The sequence below is a fragment of the Parambassis ranga genome, chromosome 8 (genome assembly GCF_900634625.1).
Source record: "Parambassis ranga chromosome 8, fParRan2.1, whole genome shotgun sequence".
NCBI classification, from domain to species: Eukaryota; Metazoa; Chordata; class Actinopteri; family Ambassidae; genus Parambassis; species Parambassis ranga.
This window is the reverse complement of record NC_041029.1, coordinates 11,214,317-11,234,480: the sequence shown is the minus strand read 5'-3', so window position 1 is coordinate 11,234,480 and position 20,164 is coordinate 11,214,317. Positions and strand designations below refer to the sequence as shown.

The window sequence follows — 20,164 nt, the reverse complement described above, 5'->3', positions numbered from 1 at the left end:
AATATGCAGTAAGATGGAGGAGTGTGGATGATGAAACTCTTTGCAACCAGTCCAGCAAAATAAAACGTTGATGTGCAGTATATGAAATCTCTGTCTGACAGTCTGATGCTACGGTGTGTTTCATAAAGGCGACATTTAATGTTTTCATTTTGTGTAATAGAAAGATATGCTGCTCCACAGGGCCAAAAGTAACTGTTTTCAATGACAGCAATGCTTTGGTGCTCTTAATTAATACAGCAGACTTGTAAGTTTTATTTTTAATCTCCTAAAGTCTGATAGTGTCTGTGGGAGCATCAAGGGGAGCAGGGATGCCCTGTCTCTGGAAAGGTCCTCTGTCTCCTCCTGGAGGATCCCTATTATCTCCTTGTACAGGAGGTGTAATCCCTGCAGAGAAAACCTGGGTCAGGCCCTGGGTCTCATGACCACCTCAATTGGTTCCCAAAGTAGAGGAGCAACGGCACTGTGATGAGTCTCTCTGGGATTTCCTGTAACCTATGGAATATAACCCTATATATGTTTCACTTTTTACCATAACAGCTCTTTAGTTTGAATATTAACAAAGCTAGTATGGGGCCTAGGGAATCAAAGTGGAGTCCCCTGGATCCTCTACAACCCTCTTCATCCTTGAAATGTAATAATTTGTGCACGTTTTGATTGGATTGTTTTGTGCTACTCTCATCCTCGTGACACAGTGTGTAGCAGGCGCGTCGTAAGTTTCGGATGCTGTCACATTAAGAGTGTGAAGCCTCGGGTAATCCCACTGAGGAGAAGAAACACGCTGCAGGAGATAGATCTGGCTCTGTTTCTCATGGCTTCTTTCATCACCAATTAAAAAGAGCAAAAAAAACAAAAAACAAAAAAAAAGGATGGCAGCACGTAGTCGGACCAGTGCCGCTACCCTTACCGGCCTGCTTTATTTACTCAGACAGTCAATCTGTTACGTTTAGCCTGCTGCAGGGAAAGCTCTGTCTTTGCATTCGCACACTTTCATTCATCTATCTCTTCTGCTCCTGCTGCTGCCCAGGGTGGTCTGCAGGTCTTATCTCTGCGCCTGAGATCAGCACAGGGAGAGAACGATTAGCAGAGAGAACATTGTGAAGGATGGGTTTAGGATGAGGTGTGTGTATGTGTGTGTATGTGTGTGTATGTGTGTGTCGTCTCTGCAGCATCAGTGTGAAGTGAAATCTTACAGCTTTCTTGCAAAATGCTTTTCTCACCTAAACTAATACTGGATGCTAAAACCAGAAAGAAGGAAGGAACCTCTGACCGTCTGATCCTCCGGACGGATTTGCATGAAGCCACTCAACATTACAGGATCATCCTTACAGGATGTTCATTCCTTTGTACGAACACACACCCACCATTATTGACGTCAGACACAAGCAGTACACCGTCACTGGAGCTACGTCATGCTGTTTTTTATTCATGGTGGTTTGAGGTCCTCTTTGACCCTCAGCTGGTCTGGGTTCTGTCAGTGTGCATTCCGGTCTTCCGGTTGTGCCTGCTTGCTTTATTTCATTCATCTCACAGGTTCTATCTAGGGCCATCCACAGAATTTAGCTTATTTATAGCATTTCTAATCGTGGGCTCCATCCTGTATTCATCCATGCTGAAAGCTGAACAGCACACAGCACTCTTTTGCTGCTTTTGAGGTGTTTGCAGCCTGCTGTGCTTACAAGCTGCTGTTGAAAGTCAGCACGGTGAGATTACTGTATTTTATGATCACTTTGCAGCTCTCAGTTATATAACGTTGAGGACGAGGTGTGAAACCTCAATACTTTTTTGCTGCCGACAGAAATGTGTCTGCAGCACGGGGTGCCAGAAAGAGTGGTTCAGTTTGAAGTCTTTATTTGTTATCCTTTCATCAGGCAAGTTGAAATCATTTTTGTCTGCATGTTTTAATATGATATGAACAAGTATATGAGCAATACCAAAGGCCAAAGACATTTACTCACCATGCATCATTCAAAAACCACTTTAGACACACAGTACATGCTAATGTCATCATCCAAAATGTCCTCTGATGACCAGTAATACAGAAACACTTATTTAATTAGAAGAATCACAGCTTCCACAATGCAGGCACTTATTTTAAATAAGAAGGATGCACAATACTGGTAGAGACTATACCTAAACATTTGCTTTTTGTTCTTGGATAAGTGAAGAAAACAAAGCAATTATAGACCTGCTGCTTTCTTAAGCGTGTGAAAATTACCACAAGGTCAGGAGGCAGCTGAGTTCGTCTTTCCACTGCCTTCGCACATTTGCAGGATGGTTTATTGTTTGTTTAACTATGGAACTCAAAGCAGCGCCACAACTTTATGCAAATTGCACCTAGCATTACGGAAAGCTCAAAGTGAAAACAAGTCATTGCTGTGCTGCTTAAAAAAAATGTGAACCAGCTACTTTCTATCAACATGGAATGCTCAGTCAACTTCTAACCCTGTTGGAGAGGAGAGGAGAGGAGAGGAGAGGAGAGGAGAGGAGAGGAGAGGAGAGGAGAGGAGAGAGGAGAGGAGAGGAGAGGCTTGTTGTCGCCTGAGCTATATACAGTTCTTTATCACTGTGGTTAATGATAGCCACTAGCACACAGACTTTGCCACGGATTCACAGATGGTGCCATTTTTTCCCTTTTTCATCCAAGCACAGATGGGATTACATGAGAAAATCTTTCTTATGCAAAGAATATGTATGATTGGGAGTGGATGTGACTATTGATTGATGCTTTATATGCCGCACAAGAAATAGTGTGCACAGCTTCCTAACCTGGTCAGACATACCCATTCATTGTTTGAAATGGGTCTGGAATCCCTCCCCTTCATGGCCAGTTACCTATCGTATCAATTATAACCATGTATCTACATTGGGGCAGACATTATGTGATGACTTGCTGCTTGACTTGTTTGCAGAATTGCTAAGAACACCTTGGATTTTCATGTTTTTATAGCAAAGACGACAACACTCACTCGCTCACGCACTCACTTGCTCACTCACTCACTCGGTGTGCCATACTCTGAATGGTTGTATGTCGATCCAGAGGGACTGTATTCTGTGTCAACTGGCTCTCTAGAAATTCAACTAGAATCCTCAGACCAGACTCATTATTTGTACAGATTAGCAAAGAAAGATCAGCCTTTGTTTGAGTGTTATTTCCTTGTTATTTGTGGTGGCTGCTCACACATTAATACAAATATCATGTGCTTTTTTATTCATAATCCGCTGTTAATCTGCTGTTAATCAGCAACAACACCTACCTGACTTATTTGTCACAGTACCCGACTCCACAAGAGATGCCTTTTTATATTTTCAGTAGTTACCCTTTATCCCAGATGTAACTGAGGACCATCTGTCTGACTGTGTCTTGTGCCACCGCTGCGTCCACGCTGCTGCCGCCTGTCGACCTAATGTGCGCTTGTCTCTCTGCGGGTTACAGCGCAAGCATAGGCATGTGACTTAAACATTCCTCTAATGCTCACTCACTCGTAGCATTTTCTATGCATTGCGGCTTCAACAGTATACATATTGATCCCGCTCCTCCTACGAGCTTCTACAAGTTTGTTTGTAGAGCTCTGTGTGTATGTGTGCACATCTGTTCTGTACATGGTCTAAGACAAGAGGGGGTGTCTCATGCAATCCCAGATTTCTATCTGCGCTGAGCCTCTGGTTTGCCAGGCCTCATCCACCGAGTGTGCTGTGTATGGGTTTGTATATTTATGTTGTTTCTGAAAGTACACAGTTTGTGTGTGAGGGAGGACAGATTTGGCTTTGCTGTGACTTCAGAGTAAAATAATTTGACGTGTGTGAGGATCCTGAGATAGAGACAGACTTTACTGTATGATATATGATACTGTGCAATGAGCTCTCCCTGAAGCTGGGAAAATGAGAAGAGGGGAGGAAGGAGGGGGAGGCCGAGGCCGGTGATGGCTGAGAGGAAGTTCATTCATGCAGGTTTTCCTGCATTGATTGGAGGGTAAAAGAAGTTTCTACCACCATTTTCGAGTTCTACCATCGAAAAATCCTCCTCCGTCTATAGCTGACATCTCCGTGATCACTGCGAAGGTTACATCAAGCAACTATGGCAATAAAAAGCATGCATTCATACATGCACATCTAATGCAATTCTTCCTTTGGAACAGAGGTATAGAGACAAGGTATCACCCGCAACCTGTCTTTGCCCCTCTAACCGTATAATCTTTGCATCTTCACGACTCTGTGTGACAGCTGACGCCGCCTAAATGCTGAAATGGAGAGAACATTATTTCCACCACCTCATGTTTATTTCTGCTTCTCTGGCTGCTGCAGCTCCAGCTGAGCCTCTCAGCGAGGAGTAAACACCTCTTTCCCTCGCAGACAGAAAGAGGATAAATGAGTCCTGAAAAGTGTCAATGAAGCCTGCAGGACGGTGACAAAACATCGTGCATGAAAGTGCCGGAGTTTAGCTCTCTAAAAAAAAAAAAAATAATCATCTTGCAGGAGATGCAAACTTGCCGAGTAATACATGGAGGGGAACATGCTGGCTCTGTGTTTCTGTCAGTTTCATTACAGTAATGCAGTTGAGCACAGAGTCTGAAAGGACTCCTGGGTGGTCCGTTCAAGGACACCCTGACCTCCAACATTCCTTTTGGAAAACATTCACACAAGAGCTGTTGTTTGAAAGTGATTGCTGGAGAATCAAAGATTGAACAAGAGGCCTTACAATGCAAATGTTTAAAAATACGCATGACCCAGAATGGGGTGCAATAACATGCAAGCTTATGCCAAATGATTGTCCTGCAACCAGCATGGCCCTTAAAGTTCCTCCTGCCAAGTTCTTTTTACGTGGCTTATTAATACCATTGCGTAATGTCAGATTCCAATTAGCCTGAACAAGGCAGGTCAGTCAGAGTAAGTGGCTGCAGATTCTCAGCACAGAGTGACCCAGTTGTCAATAGCATTGACAAGGTGTGTGAAAGGAGCGCTCGTTGTCACAAGCCTTTTATCGATGGAACTGAATAATGGTCTGCATCGAGGATTCCGGTTTAATTAGTATAGATACATTGGAAGATGTATGGACACAAGTGAGTGAGTGTACGATTATGTGATCAGGTCAGACACTCGTGTCAGAGTGAAGTCTGTTTTGTAATCAGCGAGAATTAAGGTCACCGTGCAGCTCTGATTGCCTGTGGGTTGCTAAGTGTAGAGAGTGGCACACGACAGCAGCTAGAAATAAACACAAGGATCTCCAATTGAACTATTTCAGACCTTTGTTTCACATGTTTAAAATATGTGGCTAATATGGCTGAGCTGGTTGCCTAATAGGTCAACACTAACTGTATTCACTAACTGAGGTGACTTATTGATGATGTTTGGACAGAATCTTTCCATTTATTGTGTACATGTTAAATCAGAATCAAGGTTGTATTTGGCTTGTGGTCCTTTTCAGAAATATGTAGTATCGGGGTTCTCCTGAAAGAATCGATGTCCAGACTGTTCTGTTGCTGTTGATCAATTGCTAGGAAAAGGAGAGTCGGTCAGAAACCATGACATTGTATGAAAAATGGATGGAGGGACTGCGTGTTCTACAGCTAAGAGCCCATTAGCACCTTGGGTTGGCACTAATCCTGAACAGCGAAGGCTGCAGTCTTCTCCCAGCAGTCCAGTCACGAAGCAGGCAGATGTAGATAACAGGAGAGTGGGGAGAGAGTGAAGATGTGCAGCCATACATTTTGCATGTACATGCTTCAGTGAAGCCACAAGGGTGTTCCACCTCCTGCCTTCCTGTCCTCATTTAACCTGAACATGATGTAGACTATGTCTTTGTGAGTCAATGAGAGGGCTGTTGTTTCAAATTCAAACTGTGTGAGGACTGTTGTCGTTTGCCTGAAGAGACTCTCCGGTGTTTGTGTGTGTGTATTGATTTTAACGGCCATTGCAAATAGGTTTGTCAGGGAAAACAGTGTAATTGTGTCCTCTAGACTGACGTCCTTTAAGGGGACTCATGGTGTGCATGTTGTTTTTTCCTAATTAAGTGACAACAACATGTTTAGTTCAAACAAATGGATCTGAGCTGTAATTAATAATTATTTTGCAAAACACTATGACACTTTTAACAGGATAATTAATGCTGATTAATTTTTTATCAATCAACTAAATTGTGTCAGTTCATTTTAATCAACAGACTAATCAGCAGCAGCAATAACAATCTGTGTTTGACATCGGATCTGCTGTGCTCCTGTTTCTTTTTCTTCTTCTGTTATTTTTACTTTTATATTTGAAGGATTCGCTGATGACATAAGCAGGCGCTGATTGACTGTCTTCTTGTGTCTTTAGGCGTCTTATTTCTGTGCCAAACTTTGCTTCCCTTGTTTTCCCTCATTTAGTTTTCACAGCTTTATTCAAGTCACACGCTTTTACCCTACTTGTTTACCCAACATGCTGAGTGAGTATCCACAGCCAATTAGAAACCAAGTCAGGAGGAAGTCCTCTTCTCTCATGAATATAAAAATACATTCAGACCTAACAGCCAGAGCAAACCTAATACTTTAACATTTCATGACACAAACTAATCTGCAAATTCAGAAATCACCAGTGTTGTGCTTTTTCACACAGTGCAATGTTAAGTCACAGGCAGGTCTGACTTAATATCAGTCCTCTTATATGCCGGCCCTGCTCTGTAGTCAGAAGGAGTTTTGCTGCTGCTCTCTCTGCCTTAGGTTATACATGTAAAGGGATGGAGGTGTACTCTGCCCAAGTTTTAAATGTATGCATGCATGCAAGTGTCTTTTGTTCTCCTCAAGCCTTCCATATATGTCCACAGAATAAAAAGGGAGTCCACCTAAGGCTTTCCATGTATGCACATATGTCCTCTGTCAACCTTAGGCTTTCCATGTATGCACATATGTCCTCTGTCAACCTTAAGCTATTCATGTATGCATACTTGTCTACTGCCCCCTTAGGCTTTCCATGTACACATATGTGTCTTTTATCCAAATTAGGCTATCCATGGATTAGGGCTGGGTAATTAATTGAAATTTGATTTCAATTTCTTTTTTGGCTTCCTACGATTATGAAAACAAGATAGTCGACATAAAATGATTATTGTGCCAAATGCCAAATTGCTGCCAATCGTAGCAGCGCACACTAGTTTACAGCAGTGTGCCACCCCCCAAACACAAACAGTAGCTTCACTTTCAGCACGTTTAGAGATAAGGAGCAGAAAAAGTCACAGAAAGTCTCCTCGTCTCCTGCCACCGCCTGTCAGGCATCCATCGAGTGCACTCTTTATAATGCAACAAACTATCCAACCAGCTCCGGAAACACCAAGAAATCACCAAGGCCATCAAATTCATGCTAGCAAAGACGTGCACAATGAGCACCGTTAGCAACCCGGGGTTCGAGAAACTGGTGACTACTTTGGACAAGCGTTACACACGCCATCTCGTCACCATTTCACATTTCACATTATTTGCATATATGTTATTTACATGTTTCACTTTGTTATAATTTATTTTTGTCACTTTTTTGTCACTTGTACATGCTGTAATTAAACATTAGTCGACGTGTGAAAAAGAAAAACCTGTTTCAAGTTCAATAAAAGCCAATTTTCAAATCCATGAATAATCGTTTTAAAATAATCAATTTCAATTTTCAATCATAATAGATTAATAATAATAGATAATTGAATCATAATAATCGCAATTATGATTTTTGCCATAATCGAGCAGCCCTACAATGGATACACACTTGTACTCTGTCCTCTTTAGGCTTTCTGTGTACTTGTGCATAACAAAAATGTATGTGTCTTCTGTCCACCTTAGGCTTTCTGTGTATGTTCACAGAACACAAAGGAAAGTGTTGTCTGTCCACCTTATGCTTGCAATGTAGCTGCAAGGACAATAAAAAAAAGGTCTCCTATTTCCATCTTAGGCTTTCCGTGTATGCACATGTGTCTTCTGCACGCCTTAGGCTTCAATGTATGTACATGGAACATAAAAGGAGGTGTCTTCTATCTGCCCAAATCTTTTCCTTGTGTCCTCTGCTTGACTTAGCCATGGAACAATGGAGGGATGTCCTCTATCTGCCGTAGGCTTTTCATGTAGCAGAGAGTTGCGTCCTCTGCTCACCTTCAGACATGCACATGAAAAGACAGGGAGGTCCCAAAGCAGAGCCAAATATAACTTAGTTTAAATGCATTTTCCTTTGACTAAAGTGGTCCTGACTGAAATGACAAAACTTTGAGTGACTTAATAAGGACAATATGGGCAGAGAACTTGGACAAAGTAGGCCAGGACTTACTACTGGAGGCAAACCTTTGTAGTAAACTTTGTGAAATCACTGGGAGAATTGTTGCTTCAGTTTGAGAATGATTGTTTTGTGCTCTTTATTTTGCAGTGTGTGCACTCAGGAACCTGACTGCAGCTCAGCAAAGATCACTGCTTTCATTACCAACTGAGGTTTTGGTTCTGAGAAACAAAGGAAGTTCCAGGAAACTGCTGAATGTCAAAAAAATGAGACCCGACAGTGTGTCAGTCATCCTCATCACCTCAGATAATTAGTATTCACACTGCATTCACAGACGCCACATGCTGAGATTGATAAAACTCCCTCAGGTTTCCGATATGTGTATGTGAAAGTGTGGGAAACAGGTGCACGTTTCCCCATTTGGCTGTCTTTGTTTACACTGCTTGTGGCTGTGAGGAAGGTTCTGTGTGTGTGTGTGTGTTTGTGCTGTGGAAGATGCATTCATGGTTCAGACGATGGCACCAGCCCCTGTGGTGCAGCCTCACTCTTACCTGCCACTTACACACTCCAGGCTCCAGAGTGTATGTGTGTGTGTGCACCTCAGCCGCTGCCCCCAAAACACTAACCACGCAATGGCACCACAGTGGTGCAGAGGGCAAGCGGGGTAAAGAGGAGACATGACAAGGTGAGAAGAGGAGGTCTGACAGGGACAGAGAAAGTGTTTTGATGGTAGGAAAAGATTCAAACAATCAAAAATAAAGGATGAATAAACAAAGAGGGCCGACGGGCGGAGGAAGGCAGAAGTGATGGTCAGCTAAATCTTAGTGCCTAGTTTATCAAATGGTGATGCTAGGAGCACCGGAGTGGATCATGGGTGAAGGCTAAACTGCACATCCTATAGGTCAGACTACAAGCACAGGCTGAGCCACGCGTGCACAGTTTCCTAATGTAGCTTTCTATTCACGGCACAGAAAGTTTGTCCTTGTGGGAGGATGTGCTGCTCCTCCCTCCGCCACCGCGCGGCCCCTCCTTCCCAACTCGCCGCCCATGCAGACAGCAGAGATGATAGAGGAGGAGAGGAAAAAGAATCACATTTCCCAGAGTCAACGCTGCATAGGTGATATAGGAAGCTGTCAGTGAGCTATCAGTTCTAAGCATCTTCCAGGTGCAGCCCGTCTCTAAGCGTCTCCGCAGTCAGTCTCCACCCCCAACATTGCGTATTGATTTCAGGCTGACAGGAGTTGTAGATGTGCCGGTGTGATTGCCTGTCCTGACTTATGTGACTCTGTATGTTACTACTGTCATGTAAGGCCATTTGCATGCTCGTGGTATTAAATCAATCGTTACATCCCTTATAGCAGAGTTTACATTGTGGAAATGTGTAACTGACTGAGCCATTAAGTATATCCCCACAAGCACTGAGAGGTGGGGCGCCATGCTGGCCCACGGGGGCCAGATAAGAGGGTCACAGACCCTGCATGAATAATGGAAATTAAATAGAAAGCCCTTTATATTTAATGTACATTTATGTGGAAAAAAGATGAAATATATAACCAGCCTACACTGAGCGTGTGTGTGTGTGTGTGGTTTACCACAGTTATTAGCATAGGCAGGGATGTATACTGCCAGACCTTCTGGGACACTTGAGGACCATTTTAGCAAAGTTGTGGGTGTAATAGTGTAAACTTACGTGTTGTGCTGGTCACTGTGTTGTAGCGTCACATGATTCCAGGCTCGCTGTATAAATCATTTCCTGGCTTGATTTGCTGCATTGTTACCTTGCAAGGCAGCTGGACTCTCCTGAGATTTGTGAGATCACTTCACAATCCACTTTGCCAGCTTATTTTGTTCTTTTCATGTAGTGCCACACTGTGTGTGTCTGTGTGTGCAGGTCAGAGTGACAAACCACAGGCACATTTTTAGAACTGTTAAAGTAATAGCTGGAGCAGCACGGCTTGAATACCAATGAGAAATATCTGTGATGCATTTGAAAGTTGCTTAGATGGAGGAGGCACGTAATTTCATGCTTGTGGGCTGATCTATTGTGTGTCGGTGTTCTCATCAGCCCCCCACCCCCCACCCCCACCCCTAAAATATGGTTTGATTCCTTGAGGGGAGACTGGCAGCGCCACCTGTCTGGTTCAGGCAGTGATTTTCCACTTTAGTCATCCATCAAAATTCATTTTGATGATTAAAGCGCATCTGTATCAAGAAGACTGGATTTCCTAACTCTGCAGTGATATCTGATGAGCCTCATAACCATTTAGCCCGTGTGTGGTCTTTAAGACAGAGAGGAGGACGTTCAATTCAAAATAGTTATGTGATATAAGCTGGTGTATTGTCAGAAGTGATGTTTTTTCCTCTCAGATTGACTGTTTTTTTCTTTAAAATGTCATGTTTAACATCAGGGGAATACTATTTCCTTCTGTGTATTTGGTGTTTAATTTCAGGAACTTTTTTCCTTTGAATTCCAGGTTTAATTTGAAAGGAAATTGGCAGGTAATGTTGACAGTGATATATTTGGACAGTTTTTTTCTGGTTTTAGAGCGTGACAGAAAGTGAAAGAGGATGTATAGCTGCAAACTGTTTTCTCTTCACTTTAAAAAAAGCAGAAGCTGAAAGGCGAAGAATGAGCTGAGGAGAAAAGTGGCGAGTTGGCTGCTGTTTGTGTGTGTGTACGTGTTTTTGTGTGACAGACATCTGTGAGGTAATGCCTCAGAAGGTTTTCTCTGTCTGTCTGGCTCTGTGTGTGTGTGTGTGTGTGTGTGTAACAAACAGCTGGACCTGAGTTGAAACACGTACCGTGATCCAAAAGGCAAGAAAAGATGAAAAATGTGCTCTGAGGCTAAACAGAATGTCTGATGTCTTTCGACCATGTGATGTGATGTTTAGCAGAATGAGGTTTGTCCATATACTTTGCATGCTGGAATCACGCTGACTCAGCACGAAGAGAGCGAGAAACAGAGAGAGGCCGCACAGTAACTGCAGCTTCTTGCTGCTATTGAGCTGGTCTAAGGACAGCTTTTCATCACTCCCGCTCCTCCTCTGCACCCTCACAGTATGATGCAACATGATGTGACAGAGGTGTGTGTGTGTGTGTGTGTGCAAACCGAAATGAGTCCTGACAAATTGATGAAAACATCGAGAGTGAGGAAAAAAGGTGTGATTTGGTCTTTTTTTTTTTGTATCTCTGCTTCTAAGCCAAGCTCCATCCGTGCTCCCTTTGCGCTTTCTGCTCTTTGACACCATCAGAATTAGCCACTCTGCTGGAAAACACACAAGCAAAAACACCCACAGCTTCACCTACACTCCCATCAACCGGCGTATTGATCTCTCTCTCTGGATTTTCACACTGTTTGAGCCGAGTTAAAACAGGATGACTCACTTTGCCGTGTGTCCATTGTTTTGCTCATGCACTGCCAGTATACTCTAAGATTGGTGTCCTTCAGGCCACCTCTGCAGAGCTCAGGAACTGGATGTACTAAAGAGGTCTAGAGCTGCTTGCTCTTTTCTTACCCACTGTTTCTTTTACTTATCTTACTCATGCTGTACATCAAAACACACATTTCGATAGTGTAAATAGCATTTCTAGCCTGTGAATACCATGAATTCATGACCTGTATTATGCTGTACATTTTCTATTAGAATTATAATCTAAATGAGACTTCAACCACGGTTAAACCAAGGTTAATATGTGTCATAGATTATTATGGAACATAACAGACTGAGGTAGGAACCATCTATGCTCCCATATTTCCAGCCCCTCCTTGTCCTTTTATGTCAGATCAAAGTGGTCCCTTCTTCTTTTGGCCCTTGCGTTGTTGACCTTCTTTGAGTGTAAATTAACAAATGAAAGACATCACAGAGTTGCTAGGCAACCCGGCCACTCTATTAACCTCCTCACACATTTCTGTCTACATTTAAAATGAATGAATTGCATGGAAAAAAAATAACCCATAAACATACCACAGTACATATATAGGTGGAATAAAAGCGGTCTGATTAGGCTGTTTTACAACCACGTTATTATGTGGCAACATTTATTCTGCTGACATTTATGAGTTATGGTAGACTGAAGGCTGGACACACAGCAAAAGTATCGCGCCGTACAAGCTAATGCAAATAGGGAGCAGCACGTGGAAGCTGCTATAAATCATCATCAGTGAAAGATTAGCATAAACCCCCAACAGGAAGTACAACACAGCGATTGAAGTAAATGAGGCTGTATGTGCACGAAGTCCCAAGATTCAAAAGAAAAATGGTTTCCACAGTTTGTTGTCACTTGTAAACCTTGTGTGAAGGCTAGTTTGGAAATTGAAGTTTTAATGCGATTCTAATAAAATGGCAACTGTGTGGGTGTGAATATGTCTCCTTATCATGCATCACTCAGAGTAGTAGCTGTGGCTGTAAAGGGACAATAATATAAAGTGACTTTTTTTTTTAATTACATCTGAAGGTGACTCTACGTCGTGCTCTGAGTCAGTAGGTCAGCCTCTTCAGCCTCTGCCTTGCTGCTCAGTCAATTTTTATTTCCCCCCCTCTCGGCAGAAAAGCCATCAGTTCAGACAACAAGAAGTGCATTTAATTAAAAACCTTGAGGCCAACTGTGACAACAGTGCTTTCAGAGTAGTCGTATTAGTCTTTTTAATGTCTTCTCTCCTCCAGCAGACCACCTATTGAAGGACTGCACTTGTGCTTTGATTAACGTGTTGTTGTGACTGATGCATCGCTACATGAAGATGATAATACCGGCACAGACCTCAAGTGTATCAAATAACAGCAGCAGCGATAGAATCATGAGATATAGTCTTTAAACGTGTGTAGCAGCTTCCTCCACTTCAGCCGAGCAACTTCTGAAGTAGGTTTGAGGCGTCCAATGGGGGAAAAAAGCCTGTTTTCCCTGACAAGAAACTCTTTTTTTCTCAGGAGACCCTTACATATGGCCTGATTGGTTGATAGTTGTGACAGATGGATGCTTCATCCTGTTGTGTACTCAGATGGTAATCATAACCACCTGATGGATCAGGTCATGTCAGCGTCTTCTGTTTCTTATTCTGTCTTTGTCTGCAGGTCTTGTATAAGAAAATTACAACACTACTCTTCTGGTATGCTTTAAAAGTTGAATAAAATATATGTATATGTATGTAGACAATAATTATATTTCATAAAAATGAAATTATGATAAAGACTGAAGCAAAACTGTGCAACATAAATATACCTGTGTCCATCATTGTTGTCTCTCAATAAAGAATAGTCCACTTTTTCTACATTTAGGAAGGATGGGGTGTCATGCAGGCTTCTTAGTCTGCACAGAACATGTAAGCTTTTAAGCTGTTGCATTGAATAGTGGTATGAATGTCTGCAGGCTAAGCTTTTTCAACAAAGAAACAACAAAACACTTTATCTCTCTCTAAAGAAAAAAAAACCCTCATGACAGAGAGAAGTGGATCACTCTCCTTTTGAGCTGACTTCATGGCCAGTTAGCACGTATTTTGAATTGGTCTGAATATATGGCCTTTGATGGGTTTAGAAATATGCAGGGATTCCCCCCAGATTGATTTCAGTCTGTGGAGAATGATATTGTAGTCGGCAGCGGACTGGAACAGCAGCGGGTGGGGGTGGATCAACTTGACCAAGTTTTGCATCATGCAGAATGTACCGGCAGTTCAATCCCTCCCAACATCCTCATATCGGCAAAGCCTTTTGCTTCACGGATTCAGACATCATGTCAGAATCTCCCTCCATTTCTGACTTTATCATTTAATTAAAAACAATATGCAGAAAGATAAGAAGGAGGTGTCTGTGTTTGGCTGCTCTCTCTTTTTCTGTCCCTGCTAATAATGTCCCTGTTATCTGTCTCAAACAGATTTTACGAATGAAATAAAATACTGGATGCAGTTCCGACAACGGAGAAAGGTCACTTCTGATGAATTTCAATTACTCGTATGCCAGAAATTGGCGATTGTAATCGGGATTCCAACTGCATTTTAAATTGATAACAATGCAAACCTTGTTCATGGGGGAAAAAAAACAGGATGCAGAGAGAGCTGGGTATAGGGTGTGGGCACTCGGGCAGCATTTCTGAAATCAATAGAATGCAGAGCTATGGTGAAGTGTTTTTCCTTGTAGATACCCTGTGCTGCTCTCTTGATGAATGAAACGCACATATGTATGTGGTTCATGTCCTGTTTTTCCTCGTAAGTGAGCAAATTCCTCAACTTCAACATAATGTTTGCTCACTGATGACAATCATACAGGATTATACAGCTGCCCCCCCCCGTTTGATCAGATTAGTCGCCAAGCATTTGCATTATGTTGTGCATGCATGTGTGCCCTTCAGATGCCCTCTCAGTCCACAAAGGAAGCAGATAGAAGCAGTGGAAGACTTTTTCTCCCACCATGCACATCGATAACGGAGAACTTTGAGCAGCATTGTTATCACCTTGCTGCAGTGTTAAAATACTGTTAAATTCCCTCCTTCCCCCTCTTGCACAGACATCTAGCATAGTACAGTGTAGTAGTAGTGCTGTGCCGGCATCGCTCCTGTCCTTAATGACTGTAGTAAATCTGTAGTAAATCAGCTGGGATGCTCACGGAGCCAGCATGTTAAATCACAATACGCTCTTTGTACAGGAAGTGACAAAGGAGCTTCCACTTGCACGCCCCGGCGGTTGAACAACTTCTGGTTGAACAGTGCAAAATGACAAATGATGATCACATTTAGCTCCGGTGAGTCTGTTTAGAACTGGTGTATAAACTTTGCAGGCACTAGGAAGGAAGGAAGGAAGGAAACAAGGTGGAGAGAGTGCTCTTGTATGACCTGAGTGCATGTGACTGTCTTGTAAAGTCCAATCAGGCCTGCAGAATCACAAGGTTTGTTAATTGTTTGTTGTTTTTTAACAGTGCACAAAATGTGTCACTACAGGGGAGAAAGTGTTTATTTGAATTAGCCGAGCTTTGTTTGGTGATTTTTCTCTCCTGCTGCATTACCCCCCTCCCTGAAGCCCTCAACAGCTGTACTGACCTGAATCACCCTCTCTTTCTGCCCTTGTAACGCCCACACACAATCCAGCCTGGAATGTCAAAGCAGCCACTCCACACACTGGGATTTTCCTGTCTGAATGATACCGTACCCTGTACTTTCTTTTTTTTCTGCATAATTAAACAAATGTCATCCACACAGAGATATGTGAATAATGCTACGGCCTCCATCTTTGTTTATGTTCCATAACAGATTCGACGTTAGAAAGCTGTTTGGGGAAATCATGCGTTATAGCTCCCAGCAGAGAGCTGTAATGACAGGGGCTGGGGGAACGTCCTGCCTTTAAACACTGATGTGGTTCTGGCTGCCGGAAGCTTCTGTAGCTGCTGGCTCAGGCCTTACAAGGTTTTCTGTGCTCCACTGGGAGCCATAAAGTCAACCACATGAAGAGATAACTCAAGAAAGAACAAAAAAAAAACTAAATGATGCTTCACATACTCATTAAACTTATTATAGGTGCTTCCTGCCTTTGACTCACATTTCTGCTGGAAGTTATGTGGATGTGTGTGCATTGAAATCTGCAAAGCATTAGAAGAAATAAGCCTAGGAGTGTTTCTGACTAGAGAGCACAGGGTGGTTGTGATTGTCCTGGGTGTAGGTACCCTTGAGGATCACATTGCATAATCTCTATACAATGTGTTGATTGTTTTTTGGCCTGCTGCATCCACCATGTGCTAAGAATAACAATCCTGCCTACGAAAGTGGGGCACCATGAGGAATGATGGCAGCCATATGCAGAAGTTACTTATAGCAGAATAGTTTCGTCCTTGTTATTAGCCTTCTTTCTGCCACCTTTGTGTGGCCTTTAGCAAACCAGGAGAGAGATGCTGTAACATGATGGCCTTGGCTCTAACTGGGTCAGCTTGTATCCAGGTCTGAGTATCAGCGTTGCTTTCTTACACATCTTCGTCAGATTCACCTCCCCTCCTGCTGTTCACTTCTCTCAAAGGGAATCCTGACTCCCCCTCTTCTCGGGAAAGAAGTGAGGCTAAAAATAGTATCTGCAAGTCTCCCTGCTCTTCCCTTGCATGCAAAGCAACTTCTTTCTACCACAATAATAGACCTCCCTCAGTTTTTTTTTTAACCCCCCCCCGTCCTTCGTCCAATCACAAGTCGGCACAGGAACGATTCTCCTCACTGCAGTCCTGTTGTTCAGGCTTTTCAGGCAAATGCAAAGGTCACCTTCAACTACAGCTCTTTTGCAAAGTGGGCACATTGAACCACTCTGCTCCCGTGTCCTCTACCCTCCCATCACTGTGCTTTTACACAAACTCACATGTCCTACATTTGTCTCCACTGGGAGAAATAAGCTACTGAAACTGAGGTCCAGCTCACCAGCTTTTGAACTTCACATTTTTTTCCCAGCTATTAGACGCTTTTTTTTTTTCAAAGAGAAATTTGCTATTTGTATTTTAAAAGGCTGTTTTCCAATGATTGACGTAATGTGCTCATTTTGGAGATGTATATATGACCTGATGTCTAGAATTTAAGTAGATGTGTTCATGTGCTATCTACAACAAGCTTTTCTGTTATTTTCTTGGTTTCCATGGTAACAAGTCTTAGAACATTTTGTCTGCATGATTACATGAGAGGGCATAGTTACATAATCTTGGGTTGAAATAGTTAAACAAATACACTGGGGTCTGTAAATGACTCACTTTTTATTATTATAGAGTATATTGCATAATGGTATATTGTTATAGTTAATGTGAATGTAGCAATTTAGTGTAGCAAGTGTAGGTGGAAATTAAATGTTAATTGATGTTATAGACATATAATGATCTTATGTGTAATATATGCAAAATATAATACATTGTTTTCATGGATAAGGAGTCTGAGTTGCAGCAGCAGGGTAATGCAAGGAGGGATTAAATTGGCTAAAATAACTGATTATCTAACCTATTACATAGCTCATTACCAAACACAAACAAGTAATGTTACACAAAACATTGATTTGAATTTACTTGATTACAGTAGTGGATTGGACATGAACCCAGTAACCACAAATGCTTCCATAGCGATGGTTTGTTATGCATAGCAACGGTCTGCTTTCAAGAAATAACAGATTGCAGAATGATGCAATCGACCAATTAGAACTGAGTATTCAGTGCAGGTGTGTGATGTGAGTAGACCCCTCTGAAGTTAAACATACTCTGTAAGCATCCAGTAAAGTCTGATTAAATATGGTCCAGTAGTGCTTCACCGGTGAAGTAATAGGTAAGGGTGAATGATTATCTAATAGTAAATGATAGGATCTGTAAAAAAAAAAAAAAAAGTCCATCATCCCACCGATCGAAGATAAGTGGGAGTATTTTTTTTTTCCCACCGGCCCTGGAACAGTCCGCGAGTCAGTTTGCCAGCCTCTTGACGAGACAGAAGGAGCCCAGCCAAGGATCAGGCTCGCAGGGATTATTTATAGAGTTGAGTGGGCTTCACAGACGCAGGCGTGGAATGTGTCAGAAAGAAAATGCATCATTGATCAAAGCCTGCTCAGAGACGTAGTCTTTTTTTATTTGCCAAATACTGAGCAGAGATGTGGGTTTGAAAGAAAACAATAGCCTCTACCAAAGGCTCTATGTGTGCCGTGCTATAGTAAGCCTGCCTGCTCTGCTGCCCACACACAGTCCTCTGCACCTACACAGGTGACTGGACTTCACTGAACACCTGCCATTTTTAGCCGTTTCTTTCTCTTTCTGTGCTCCAGCATCTAAATAGCTTCTCAGCTCTGGATGGGATAAATATATATATATATGTGTGGTGGGTGTTTGGACAGTGAGTGTGCTGCACAGGGAGGCAGGTGCTTACCTCCACAATAATATGTGGGTTTAACAATGAAGCAGAGTGTATGTAGGTGTTGATGAGCAGGGGGAACAGAGCTCTGTAAGGATCATTTATTGATCTCACAGCCTTTCATTCTAAACACAGAATCTCTTGTCAAGGACAGGTTGTGGAGGAGTATCCCTGGTTTCTTCGGTAGTCTGTGAAAATCACATCTTTCAGGGGACGTTGCTTCTCCTGTTTTATCTCCACCTCCCTCTTGGTCCTGTTCAGGGAGAGGATAGGAGGGGGAGTGTGGCAGTAGAGGTGTCCTGTGCTGCAGCAGAAGCAGCGGCAGCAGCAGCACAGCTCTCTGGTGGCAGGAAGGGGCACTCTCTTTCCCCCGCCAGTCGCTGCAATGCAGATGGTAGTCAAGGTTATGTCTGTACGGCCATGGCTGAAGCACTGAGGAGAGCCTCAGGAAACTTGTGGCCCGTCATAGTTTTATTTATAATTTTGAAAAACATCTCTTCCTCTTGATTTCCTGGTTTCACTAGCTACCATTGTGTTTGAGGTAAATGCCATGCATGCTACAGGGCTAGCAGGGTGACATTTGTTCATAATCAACCTCCCATTCATTCCCAGCTTCCTCTTTATGGGTGTCATACCTGTGTCGGTCTTAGCCAAAATGCAACTTCGATTACCGCAGGCTGTAGATGGTCAGGTTCCATGGATCACCACGCAGCATTCTCAATTCCTGTTCAAACACACATCCTGTATGTGTGTAGTCTAAAGAATTCCACCAGCTTCCCTTTTTTGTCACACCTGAGGTTCAGGCAGATGATTCGTTGTGTGGAGGATCAAAACAGCTGCCTCTCAGATATAACCTAGGAGGAGATAGATGGTTTCCCATGGGATGGAAACATTCAGCACATCCTCTAGTATGGCCCTAATTGTTCCACAACATCAATCTATTCTCCTTATTAGTGTTGTATAAAAGCATGTAAGAGGCAGAGAGTGAGACAAAAATGAAAAAGTGGGAAAGCAAACTATAATTACAGCGTGAAAGGGCAAGGGATAGAAAGAACGGACTGATGGCAGGACCCAGGTGTCAACAAGCTAGTGTCAACTATTATGCTTTCATTGGCCATCATCAGGAGTTGGGCAAACACACATCTCCCCCCACACACATCTCTGGCAAACACAGCAAAGATCCGGCGCCTGTGGCTGAAAACCATTTGGGGAAATGAGAAAACATTGTGGTAATGAATGTAATGAGAGGAATGCTTGGAGATGAAACAACACTGTTTAATTAAAGCAATGGTGACCGCAGGGGGGGTGGGGGACGTTACAACATAGTTTTAACTAATAAGAGCGAGGAGTCCAATAGAGGTGGCTGTAAAGAGGGTTGGCACACACAGCTCTGACAGAGCTGATCATTTTTCATGATTTTATTGGGAGTGGAGGGAAATACATCACCATCAGTGTGTGGGTAACTTAGGCGTTAGGTTGAAAATGCAGCGTGCATTAGCATGCAATGGATTCACTAAAGACACATTCAGGATGAAGGAGGTCCTATTCCTGACTGGAGCTACCAGCCTGTTGATAATTTAGTATGTGTTTAGTATGTTAGGTGTTTTATATTTTTCCAATTTTCCATCCAGCCACCATCAGTCCAACAACGACAGATTGATCTGGAGCCTAATGAACGTTTACCTTAATATGACTTCTCTGTAGGAGTGTACATACAAGCTGAACAGCTTACCCTGTTTGTAATGATCAGCCTTAACCAGTAGTTTTGAAAACAATCATATGTTCCACTAGCATGAGCATATCCACATATCTGTATTAAAATGCAGCAAAACATGTGAACTAATGACACACAAGGAACCACTTTACGAAACCTATAACCAGAGGGTTCCTCCACCTTTAAATGCGGCCTCTATGGATTGCACTTGATGTGTTTGTCTGATCGCCTGACCTTACTTCAAGGTCACCCTTTGCTATGCTGTAGGGGATTTTCATTTGAAAGCTGCAGCCTGCTACCAAAGTGGCTTTTGCTGTGGGATAACAGCCTTCATACACGCTCTGCTTTAACACTGGACATGAATTCCGAGACACCCGACACCACCATCTTTTATTGTG

The 20,164-nt window shown here is 42.7% G+C and overlaps 1 protein-coding gene across 2 annotated transcripts in view; it reads left to right on the top strand.

The window, feature by feature from the left end:
• The window catches only part of LOC114439508 (inactive phospholipase C-like protein 2), a 58,929-nt gene that overhangs the window by 6,293 nt on the left and 32,472 nt on the right, over positions 1–20,164 (top strand). The window contains exon 1 of one of the 2 annotated variants that reach the window (XM_028411483.1): positions 14,666–14,671. The exons of the other annotated variant lie outside the window; for it this stretch is intronic. The gene's annotated coding sequence lies outside the window, so the exon portion shown is untranslated. Of the gene's footprint in view, positions 1–14,665; positions 14,672–20,164 lie in introns of those variants that run through there. 2 annotated transcript variants of the gene reach the window in all.